Source organism: Sciurus vulgaris, assembly GCF_902686455.1.
Source record: "Sciurus vulgaris genome assembly, chromosome: 6".
NCBI lineage: Eukaryota > Metazoa > Chordata > Mammalia > Rodentia > Sciuridae > Sciurus > Sciurus vulgaris.
This window is the reverse complement of record NC_136466.1, coordinates 116,516,825-116,529,367: the sequence shown is the minus strand read 5'-3', so window position 1 is coordinate 116,529,367 and position 12,543 is coordinate 116,516,825.

The window sequence follows — 12,543 nt, the reverse complement described above, 5'->3', positions numbered from 1 at the left end:
CAGAGTCAATTCAAGTGCTTACCTATCTGCCAATTCTTTGAGATTTGAAAATAATCATGTCCCTAATTTTCCCTTTTCTTTAAAAAAAAAAAATTCTGTAGCTGTAGATGGACAGCATGCCTTTATTTTATTTGTTTATTTTTATGTGTTGCTAAGGATTGAACCCAGTGCCTCACATGTGGTAGGCAAGTGCTCTGCCACTGAGCTATAGCCCCGGCCCCAATTTTTTTCCTTTCTACATTAAAAATCTCTAGTTTCTCCAACTATGTCATAAATTTATGCATTATATTTCCTACCAGCCTGTTTATCTGGGTATTTTCCAAATCTCCCAAGAAATGCATTCTCCTGAGCACTAATCCAAGTTTTGCCAGTAACTAGTTGTGTGTGTCATTGAGACAGTCACTTTGTGTCTTGAGTTTCTCATCTATAAAATGAGGGAATCAAAGTAACTCATCTCTAAGATCTCTAAGGTCTTCTTCACTTGAGGTTCCACTGCTATATTTCACAACTATGATTTCCAATTTTCCTATTTAAGTGTTTTTGGTTTGAATCAATATAATGGAGTTGTACTTGCTTTTGACTGACAATCTGCTCTCTCTTTCTTCCTCCAGGTGGTCTTATCCCTTGTCGGTAAACAAATAGAAGAAGTTTAGCTGGAGCAATGGGTGCCATGATCTCTGTGATCCCAATTTGCTCCGAGTACAAAGAAGGGATGGAGTGGCCATCATCCTCACTAAGAACCAGCTCTTGCAGAGATATGGAGAAAGAGAGGACACCATGAGAAAAGACACCAGAAATAAAAATGTAACTCTTTTTTCTCTACTGACCAGCAAGCTACCTTGTCAGTGGAGAATCGACAGCTCTGTGGACCCCAGAAATTTTCATAAAGTTCAAGTATCTTTACATTAGATGATAACATAGATGGACATACAAATCCAAAATCCTTCCTTTTATTGTTGTTCTTTTATTCCACCAGGTTTCCATAGAGCTCATCCCTTGTGGTCAGTAGTACCATCAACATGTGGTCAGCTGTCCCCCCATGGAGCTGCCCGATTTCATGTCTGGTAAGGCCCTGCTTCCATGTGATTATAATCGGGGAGTGTTTTGGGGGTCATAGTATACCTTATATGGTCCTTTAAGTTCTTTCCTGGCGATAATCAAAAGGTTTATTGACTTTCTTTCAAGATGTAAAAAACAAAATATGACTTAGTGATGAAAATTTAGCAAAACACTAGACATGCAATTTCTATCATTATCACTCAGGCACCAGTTGACTTAAATTGACTTACCTTCCCCTTCTCTGTACATTTAGTTTTGGTTCTGCTTTTGGTCCAAACTTGCTTCCTCCCCCCCTGCACCCTTCACCTTCAGAGGGTTATACTTACTTGTACAGAAATTTCTAACTGAATATTTTAATATAGTTTATGGACAACTTTACTCTTATTGTCATTTTCCAATACCATCTAAAATTTTCCATAGTATTAAGACACAGGTTAAGAGTCATAAAGGCCCAAAGTAAAGTCCTCTTCAAAGTCATTCCCACCTTTCTCCAAGGGTTACCTGTAGTACTGCCTCATGGGCACATTGGAACAGAGCCACTGGTTCCTCTGATCTGCCTTCTCCTCATGCTGCCATGCTGCTGCCTTTGTGGTTGACAGTACTTGGAAGGGTACCAGGTGGACAGAGCAAGGGATGCTGATGCCCCTCTCACAGAGGGGGATGTGGCTCTCTTATGTCCCACTTGATTTTATATATATATATATATATATATATATATATATATATATATATATATATATATATATATAGTTGTAGATGGACACAATGCCTTTATTTTATTTATTTATGTTGTTATGTGATGCTGAGGATAGGACTCTGGGCCTCACATGTACCAGGCAAGCACTCTACCACTAAGCCTCGACCCCAGCCCTCCTACTTGATTTCCTAGGAGAGGAAATACTTTCCCTCTACTCTCTTAGATTCTGTGGCTGGGGCCTGTGAATTGAACTGATTCCTGATTAATAGGAGACAAAGTGTAAGAATTCTACATAATGTTGACATCTTTATGTGGCACAGGGAGCTTCATAGAAAGAAGGAAAAATGCCATGGAAGAAATTAGACCCAGGGGCCTATATACCATTTTAACAAAGAGAAATAAGTTGTGAACACATGATGACACAAAGAAAAGTAGTTTGGGCTAGGAGTAGTAAATGTGGAAAAGTGACCATGAGAGAAACTAACTGAGGATAAGGTTATTTTAGAAAGGTCTGTTTTGACTCCTTACCTTCAGTAATAAGAATGTTCTCTCCCTCCTGATATAAGGAGAACACCCTTCTCATGAGAAAAGTGTGCCCTGCTTTTAGGAAGAAGTGGGGAGGGCAGAGAGCCCTTTCTGTGTCTGCTAGTTCTCAACTGCCTTCGGCTCAAAATACTCAATACACCAAGGTGGCATATTTTGGAGGTATGTTCTGTCTTGATGGCATTGCTGAGATAGTGACAGGAAAGCAGGCACAGCATCTTCACGTGGCACACAGCTAACTTTTGTCACAAAAAAATCTCTAGGTCTTTCTATACCTCCAGGTCCAAGTCTTCATGGCTTCAATATGGTGGCATGCAGGGAGCTGGGGGGAAGTGGCAGAAGTCCTTCCTTTTCTGATACAAGGACAGTTTGCATTTCCTGCCCCGGGATTCACCTCTTCCCAAGATGACTGATATCTGAAATATTCATTCCCTGGGGTCCTCATTACAGCAATTTAAAAACTGTCTGATGTTGAAACATGTCCCCAAATTTGGATTTTGTTATTTTTGTGGTCATCTAGTTACTCATATATAGCGCTAGAAATATGTAAAATGTATCAGAATATTTGTCAAGCTTTAACTTTCAATTAACCATATTGTCAGTGTTATTCGCTAACTTCTCTTTCATCTGATGTGTTTGATAAAGGCAGAAATGTTAAAGGTATCCTGAGGGTTTTTCTCTCAAACTGTAAATTAATGTAATATTTACAGGCAGAAAGAGACAGGGACTACAGTATAAGACTGGGAATTGGGATTCTGAGATAAACTCTCAACTCTGAAATGAAGTGGTCTTAAGAGTACTGCATTAAAATCAGAGAATTTAAAAATCTAAGTTTAAAAATAACCTAATCTAACTCAGTCATTTCTCTCATTAAGAATGTAAATTCTTAACAACCTGTGAGTCTAATAGTCTCAAGAGTTGAGAGTATTAATATTATTATTTAGCCATTTACTTTGAGCCTTTCTGAAACATTTTTTCCCATTCTGTCTGTTGTCAGACTTTTAGCCCTTCAGAGTGAACCTGGGAGGAAAATCTTCTTGGCTTAGTGAAGAGGTGGGCAACAACTTCCACAAAAGGCGATATGGCATCCTCTCTTCACCCTAAGGAACCTCAGAAAACCCAGTTAGTGGAAATGGAAGTATTCTTTGGAACTGACGCTGGTGTGTTCCTTTCTCTGCTCCATGGACAGCAAGCACTACCTTGTCTTTGACTAAGAGTATCAGCAGAGCAGGGTTTAACAGGCTTTATGGGTTTCTACCTTCGGACACAAGCACCCATGTGACCTTGGACAACTCATTAGCTTCTGAGTGTCTCAACTTCTCTGCTTATCTCTCAAGAGCGTGTGTGAAAAGAAGGGTGACCTAAAGGCCTGTGAGGAATTATATAACACATACAAACTGTGTCTAAATGACAGGCTGTTTCCTTGTCCTCATTTGGGTTTGTTTGTAAGGAACAATACCTTAAAAAGGCAAAATAAAGCTTGTACAAAAATAAATAATATAAGTAGGGAACAATGACAAGGTGTCAGGTACTCTTGTAAGCACTGGGCATGCTTTGTCACAAATGATCTTAGAACAACTTGTTGACACAGGCTTTACTTTTATCCCAAATGTATATGTAAGTAAACCAAGGCCAGCATGACTCAGAGATGCACAAGGTCATCTCTGACAGTTCAGAAAGTTGAGGACCCAGGATTTCTAAATGGCTCTGTCTGATTCTAGACTTGAACTCTTGTCCCACCACACTGCCTCCCACGAAATCCTCTTGCTTGTAGTGGAAAGAATTCCAGAACCGCAGCCATCTGGCAGGGGACGTGCTTGGCGTGGATGGCCCAGGCCCTCAGGTTCACTTTCAAGTCCTCGCAGTTTTCAATGCTCTGGAGCGATTCTTCCCAGTACTTATTTGACAACCACAGTTTCATAGAATAGAGAGGGTATTTGGAAGAGATGTCAGCCCTACAAATTTAATCAGCTGGGCCGAAAGCAATCAAGATGCCATCTGGACAGGCTCTGACTTCCTGCCTAGAAGATAAAGACATCTGGACTTAGTAAATGCCAAGGACGTGCTGACTTGGTCCCCAGGCCTGAGGGCCACTCCTTGCTTCATGCAGACACATTTTCTGAATTGCATAGAATCGCTAACTCTGAGCTAGTGTTGGGGCCATTGAGAGCCTGCTGCTCTCGCCCCCAAAGTTTTCTCTGCTCACAGCCAGGGAACACTGTGAACTGGAGTGACTTTCAAGCTATGGAGATGGATCGACTGCAAAGGCCACTCTAAATAGGCTTCTTTAATGATGGGGCAGGAGGTGGCTGCCCCAGGCCCAATTTATCATTGATGCAGAGTCTCTGAATTAGGGCACATGATGACGGCTGATCGTTAAGTAGGACTGAGAGGAACTGTGTGTAAATACGAAGAAGCTAATTAAGGTGGCTGCTGGGTTTGCATGCCCATTCTCTCTTAGTGCTGGCTGCATCTTCCTCCTGGGAGGGAGATGCTCCCTGCAGCCTAAGACCTGGGGCAGTCGGCCTACTGGCATGACCCTGGGTGCAAGAGGAGGGATCCTGGGGAAGAACTGGGGAACTTGAAGCCAGAGGTCAAGATACCACAGGCAGAGCTGTTATTATGGCAACATCTGAACATTTGCACGTGTTTTCTAAACACCTTGCAGACATGGCTTGGATCTCACATACCAGTTCTTTTTATTTTAAAACAGAGTCAGAGTCCTTCCAATTAGTACTCAAAGCACCAAATTTGTCAGAGCTGGAATCAAACCTCACCCCCTCCTTAATATTCCTCCAGAGAGAAGCATCATGTGCTCCAAGTAGACTTGTGAAATTCCCTTTCCCACTGATAAAACCTCTTCCAAGGAGTTCTCTTTCAGCTCCTCTCTGGTTGGAACACATTGAAGACTTTCAGTTTTGGGGGAAGATTTGCTAATTTGGATGGATTCACATTTGATAGTTTTGATTTTGCTATAATGAAAAAATATCATGTCTATAAATGTAAAAGTTTTTATACTAACCTAAGATCTTGAACCAACTATTATTTATGACTTAAAAACCAAACCAAGCGCAATAGTAGCGATTTTGCCACTGTAGATGGAGATTGATGGGGTGTTGATCAAAGCCTTGTGATCCTCTGACCTCTGTTCTCGGGAAACAACATCTCCATTCTTTTCCTTTGATTCTCTTATAGGTCACATATAAATTTCTTTGCCTGTCATCTGTTGTGCTTCTGTTGCATTTTCTTGCTAAAAATCATTTTCATATAAGGCCTGTTTCATTAGCATTCAATCCTTGCTTCAATTATGTCTATCTCTTCAAAGTTTCTTCCCATCAGATTTTTAAAAATTATTTAGAATTTTTATTATTTTAACGATGTCACTCCATTGGTTTCTCTCTCTCTTTGGAATTTTGTTTCTGTGCAATTATCATATCTCTGTTTCTGGAGGTCAGGACAGCTCTGAACCTTATAGGAGCAACTCTTCTGAGTTCTTGGGGTTGCCCCTATATGTTATATATCCTTATATATAAGCAGCCAGCCCCAGCTGAGAGGAAACCTGCCTGGATTCCCACTGTGAATTTTACCCATCTTAGGGATTGGGACCTGGTGGTCAGCTATGTCTGGCCAAGGTGACGTGCCTGGGTGGTAGTAAGTGAAGGAAGGAATGGAGGCTTGTGGCCTCTGGTATGTAGCATGCCCTATATCCTTGATATTGGCCAACACAGTGAACAATTCGCTTCCCAGGTGGTACAAATCTAGATTTTGGGCTTTTTTAAAAAAAGAAGAGGCAAGTATTTGGAGAAAGAAAATAAGAAATTGAGAACTGGTGTGTCTCAAGAGTTATCAACAAGGAAGGGAAAAAAAATCCATTGTATGCTGCTGAATAAACATGTTCTGAAAAGACCAGGCGTAAATGTATGCCAAGGTAGAGTGAAAGTCCTTGTGTAGAAACACAATCAGCAGTTCTCAAGTACGGCACACACTAGCTTCAAATTCAAGCATGGTCTTCTTCAGAACACAGTTAGTTCCTGTTGCAGTCTATTATTAGGAAAAGAAAAAGAAGAAGAAGTAAAAGGAAGAAATTCTGAAATTCTTTTCACTTTCTAAATATAGTTGAGTTTGTTTTAAACAAATCTACCATAAAAATTGAAATTTGTAGAATGGATAAAATTTATTTTATCAAAAGAGTCAGATTGTTTGTGACAGTATCACACCAGAGGGTTCCTTTAAAAAGTAACCAAACCCGGTGCATTCTTTGATGACTAGATTTTTCAAAATTCAACCATGCATCCCACTCTGATACATGCATCTTAAATAGTCAAGAGCCAAAAAGAAACAGAATGAATGTAAACAAATGTTTGGTTTGCTTCACGTGAGTCAGTGATGTTGGAATTGCTCTCAGAATTGACTTTGAGATACCTGCGGGAAAATCATCAGAACACCCAGCTTTGTCCAATGCCTGCAGGAAAACTTTGAATCTCGTTCTCCTCCCCACTTGTGAAAAATGCCCATTTAGTCAGGGTCAGGAGGTCAAGAGCAGAGCAAGGTGGGAGAATGCCGGGCCCCCTCAGCCCATCACCAGACTTTCTCCTGTGCTGTACCGACCCAGCCTCTTATTGTCTTATTAAACACGAGTCTCCCTTCTGCACTAATACTGACGCCCTCCAGAGCAAGAAGCACTGTCCGGAAGAAACCTGTGGGAGCTAAAGGAACACTTGCAAGTTTTCTATTTAGCCCACATCAAATATGTGAAAGGAGGCGGGCATCATCATCATCATCTCTCTCCCTCTCTCTCTCTCTCTCTCTCTCACACACACACACACACAAATCTGTCACTGCTTCCTTCTCTATTTTGCTTTTTAAATTTGTGTTTTCAAAAAGTTTTTCTTCTTCAGCTTCTTCTTTTTTAACCTTGAAACGTAGATAGCAAATCAGCTCCTGGAAGAACTTACAGTCAGCTGCATCAGGGTCTGGGGGGCTGAGAGACTGGAGCAGGGTGGGAGGAGTGGACAGGAAGCCAGCCTCCCTGGCGGCAGTCTCTGTAGGACCATGCTGGAGGGAGGGATTCCTTAGTCAAAAGGGAAGTGGAGAAGAAGCTGAGTGGACGGGGAGAAGAGGAGAGACAAAAAAGTCTTTGTTTAAATCCACAGAATAATGTCTGGGTGGGTGTGGAGAGAAAAAGTCCCTGGAAGGGAGGCAGTAGGCTAGAAGGAAGCTGGCTGGGGAGGCACTGGGTCCCTGGGTTGGTGCAGGAAGCCAGCACAGCAGAGGCGTGGGGTGGGCCTCGGGCCATCACCCTGTGTGTTCTCAGAGCAGCTCCCTGTTTTGTTTTCTTTCAATAAATGACATGCCCCCTCCGAAAAACAAAACAAAACAAATGACAATAAAATGTGAAATGAAGCATGTGAAATTTATTAAATAGCATGTTTTTAAACATAATATCATGCTAAGTGAAGTAAGCCAATCCCCAAAATCCAAAGGCTGAATGATTTCTCTGATAAGTGTTTGATGATACATAACGGGGGTGAGGGGAGGTAAGGGAAGAATGGAAGAAGGATGGATTGTGTAGACGGAAATGAGGGGTGGGGAGGGGACAGGGGAAGGAAAGATAATAGAATGAGACAGACATCATTACCTTATGTATATGCATAAATACGCAAATGGTATGACTCTACTTCATGTATAACCAGAGAAACAATAGTTGTACTCCATTTGTGTACAATGAATCAAAATTAAAAAAAATACTGAAATATTATTTTTTAACTCAATATAAAACCAGTATAACCAATGTAAAATATTAATGAGGTATTTACCTTCTGACTTTCCCAATGTGTAGTTTACATTTGCAAAATAGTTCAGTGTCAAATTTTCATTGGAAATACTTGATTCATAGGTAGATTTCATGCAGTTTATAGTGGGAAAAGGAGATTAATATGCCCAAGTTAATTCAGGCATACTTAAAAGTTTTCTGATAACTGAGTTGAGCATGAGTTTTTTTTTTTTTTTTTTTTCTATTAAAAGGAATTAGAATGAAATAAGATTCAACATGTGATCTTTTGGTCATATTAGCCACATTTCAAGTGCTCAGGAGACACGTGACTGCTGGGTGCCTTATTGGCCAGCACAGTTGTACAGGTTGGAGAGAAGGAATTGAAATAAGCATGGACTAGTGAGTTCAGATTAAACAGAAAGCTAAAATCATCATGCATTTACAATTCTTTCTAGCCACAGGGCAGTGCAGGCAGCTGGGAAGTGGGTATTTGGCACTAAGTGTTAGCAGGTTAGTTCCAACAGTATACAGCTACAGGCAGTTATTTTGCAAATGTTAACCCTGCCACCTAGTGACCACTTTCTGAATGTCACATGGAGTTTATCACAGGAAAATACTCCCGCCCTTCCTGAGGTCTCTGAGACTTACCCCTGCTGGAGACTCCAGTGAGCTGCTGATGGTCATTGCTGTTTTAGGGTTGCTTTAGCTATCCCTGGAGAATAAGCGTTGAGTCATTACTTCCCTGTTCCCCCAAGGTGCTTGAAGAACAATGAACATATCTCTGAAGCATTCCATGTGCTGAGGAAATGACTTTGGTCTCCACAATGATTAGCGTTCCCACTCTCCCGTGTATTTAATGCTATCACAGCTTCTGAATCTTCTGTTTTCTCACTGCTCCATTGAATTGTGATATTGGTGAGGTCAGGGACAACGTCTGGCTCACCTGTTAACCATATCTTATTTGATGTCTGTTTGACAATTGTTGGTGAATGAATGAATGGATGGTGGAGTGACTCCAAGATCACAGTCCTTCCAAGCATCTTAATCACATGTCTCCAGATGGGGCGTCTCCCTTTTTCCACCCAGTGTGAACGCTGTCATCTTTTCTTCATCAGGCTCTCTCTCCTTTATTCAATTACATGCTCAGCAGAAGTTAGTATGTGATCTTGCCTTGGAGTTTGGAAATACAAGGTTAAAGCTGGGCCCTCCCTAATTTACACTCCCACCAAACCTATATACATCTGTGCCTGCATCCGCACCTGCTCTTCCTGGGACATAATGCCCCACATTCCAAGTGTCCTCTCAATCCCCTGGAGTCATTTGGGGACTGATGTCTGGGTCCCAGCTCAGAAAATCTGACACAATAGGTCTTGTCTATAGGTCAGACATGGATATTTTTTAAATGTCTCCAGGGGAATCCTAACTACAGTCAGGAATGACACTTGTTCTCCACATCCCTCTCATTAGCATCTTCTCAGGCTTCAGTAGGTAACTCCTTCCTCACCTGAATTTCCAACCATTCTTATTATTGGGTCATTTCCCAAATCATACTCAATCCTGTAAACACGCTGTCTGAAAGTAAGTGTGGAGACATTCCGGCAACCAGCTGCTCTCTTTAAGTACTTTCCAAGCCAAAGTTGGAAAATAAGTTGCCCAAATGGGCTGCCTCTGCTTCCTCATCCCCACTCACTGCTTAATCTACTGCAGACTGGGTACTGCTCCAGAGGTGATCACCCTGCCCTTCAAAATCCCCCACCTCCTGAGGCCACAAGAGCCCATGTCTCCTCGTCTCTTTGTCAGGCTTCCTTTCTACCTGAACTACCACTGTCCAGAGAGTCTCAGGACACGGTACTCAGCTGTCTTCCCTTCTCACTTCACTTCCTAGGGCTTTTCCGGCCTGGGTCCTCGGAGCAGAACACTTGCTCAGACCATTCTGTGAGTCACATTCCTACCACTCCATGTCCCCAGTAGGCCTGTCTCCCCCGTTGGTGTGCAGTAGACATCTCAGCTTTCACATTCCACATGGAACTTGATGCCCACCCACCGACATTAGACTCTGCTCTTAGAGTATTTCCTATTGTATTAATTTCCTGGGGCCTCTGTAACAAACAGCTACAGACAGATTGGTTTGAAATAGCACACATTTATTCTCTGACAGTCCCATAGGTCAGAAAACCAAAATCAGTTCTACGAGGTTGAAATCAAGGTGTTGGCGGGGTTGGACTCCCTATGAAGATTTTCTTGTGGTCTCTTTCTGCTTCTGGTGGCTGCCAGCATTCCTTGCTGTATTAATCTGCTTCCCTGAGAAACAGAACCAATAGGATCAATTTCTATCTCTCTCTCTCTCTTCATATCTACATATCATCTAAGATACTTGTCTATCCATCTATCTGGAATTGACTCACCCAACTACAGAGGCTGAGAAGTCACATGGTCTGCAGTCAGTAAGTGGAGACATGGAGAACACCATGTAAGTGGTGTTGGGAGGGCGGAAGACCAGTGCTCCAGCAGAAAGAGAGGAGAAATGTCCTCTTACTTGGCACCTTTGTTCTCCTCAGGTGTTTGGTTGTCTGAATGAGGCCCGTCCACAGTAGGAAGGGAAAGCTGCTTTACTCAGATGATTGATCCAAATATTAATCTCACCAGAAATACTCTCAAAGACTTGCTCAGCATAATCTATAGCCAAAAGATAGACAGACAGACAAGTAGATAGAGACAAGAGTACTATGTAATCTTTGGCCCAGTCAAGTTTACACATAATATCAACCTTCATACTTGGTCAGTGGCCACATCACTGGATCTTTAAGGCCATCATCTTCAATTCTCTCTTTGCTCTCCCTTTACTCACCCCCTACCCTGGTGTCTCTTTTAACATCCCTCTGCCCCCTTTTAATAAGGATATTTGTGATTATACATATGGCACACCCAGATAACCCTGGATAATCTCCTTGTTTTAAGATTTCAACTTAATCACATCTGCAAAGACCTTTTCCCCTAGCGTGTGTGAGGCACTGGGTTCAATCCTTAGCACTGCATAAAAGCAAGCAAATAAAATAAAGGTATGTTGTCCATCTACAACTACAAATTTTTTTTTTAAAGAAAAGAGAAAAATATAGGACATGGTATCAACTAGTGATGTCACAGCTATCTTGTTTAAATACACTCTGATGTTTACAAAATGACAAAATCCTCCAATTGCTCATTTCTTAGAAGGTGTCCCTGTTGTTAAAGGATGTGCATTATGTATAACGTTACAAGGTGATAAATGATACGAAAAAGGAGAGCAGTTCAAAGAGGTTTGTGTAAACTTCAGATGGGGCAGTCTCCCAAGAAGCTGACCTTCTAAGAGAGGCCAGAAGAAGCTGAGGGACTAAGTCATGACTCTATCTGGGGAAAACACTCTTCCGGCCCAGGGAACAGCATTTGAGGACATCCCTAAAGCAGGAGTGGTCCTGGTCAGGGGAGAAGGAGGCCTGTGTGTGACTGAAGTGGGTAAGCGGGGCATGGAGTAGTGGGCGGTGAGGGCAGAGTGGCCATGGGGGCCAGCATGTCTTTAAGGGTGGCGGAGGACTTTGTCTCTATCTACCTACTTGTCTGCCTGTCTATTTATCTGTCATGTAGATATGTAGGTCTATTTCTCTCTTTCTCTCCCTCTCTCTCTCTCTCTCTCTCTCTCTCTCTCTCTCTCTCTCTCTCTCTCTCTATATATATATATATATATATATATATATATATATATAAATAGGTGTCAAAACATCACTGAGGTTTTTGGTCTAAGCATCTGGAAGCCAGACTAAATTAAGAGTTTTGTCTGGAATTCCTACCCCAAACATCTTAATTCCCTGAAGTCACTGGAACGGCACAACAGCCCTGAACTTTCCAAACAGCTGCATGGAGTTGTCATCCATCCTTCCTTGCAGAGCTTCTGATCCCTTCCCTGAACTCACGCCCACTGCTCCCCCACATTTGAGGATGGGGGATGTGGAGCCGTTGTAGGCTCAGGGCAGCGTGAAGCCACAGCCTAACTCGCTCTGTGCCCAACAGGACCAGTGCACCGACTCTCCTCTGGTCCGAGTCTTGGCACTGTTCGGCATGTCCTTCTGGCCCTCACCCTTGAGATCACACGCAGGGCTCTACGAGGTTGGCCTGATGATTTTTTTCTTCACAGACATTTCTCCTTGTTCTGGTCTGAAACATTTGAGGTCAGTCAGCAGCCCCTGGCTCTCTGTTGGCCCAGGTGGCCTGGCCTTGTGCCACTTTTTGTAACTGTGCCCTGTTTACTCAACTTCTTAGATTTTTAAGATTCTCCTTGTCAGGGCTTCTGGGATGGTCTGTAGGGCAGGCTTGGTGAAAGGGCCCCACCGTGAAGAAGTTGCAGCTGTTTAGGAATAAGGCTCATTTTCCCTGTGTGTGTGTAGTTATGCAGTTAGTGGATCCGATGCTACAGGACTCTGGGAAATGGTTTGGAGTG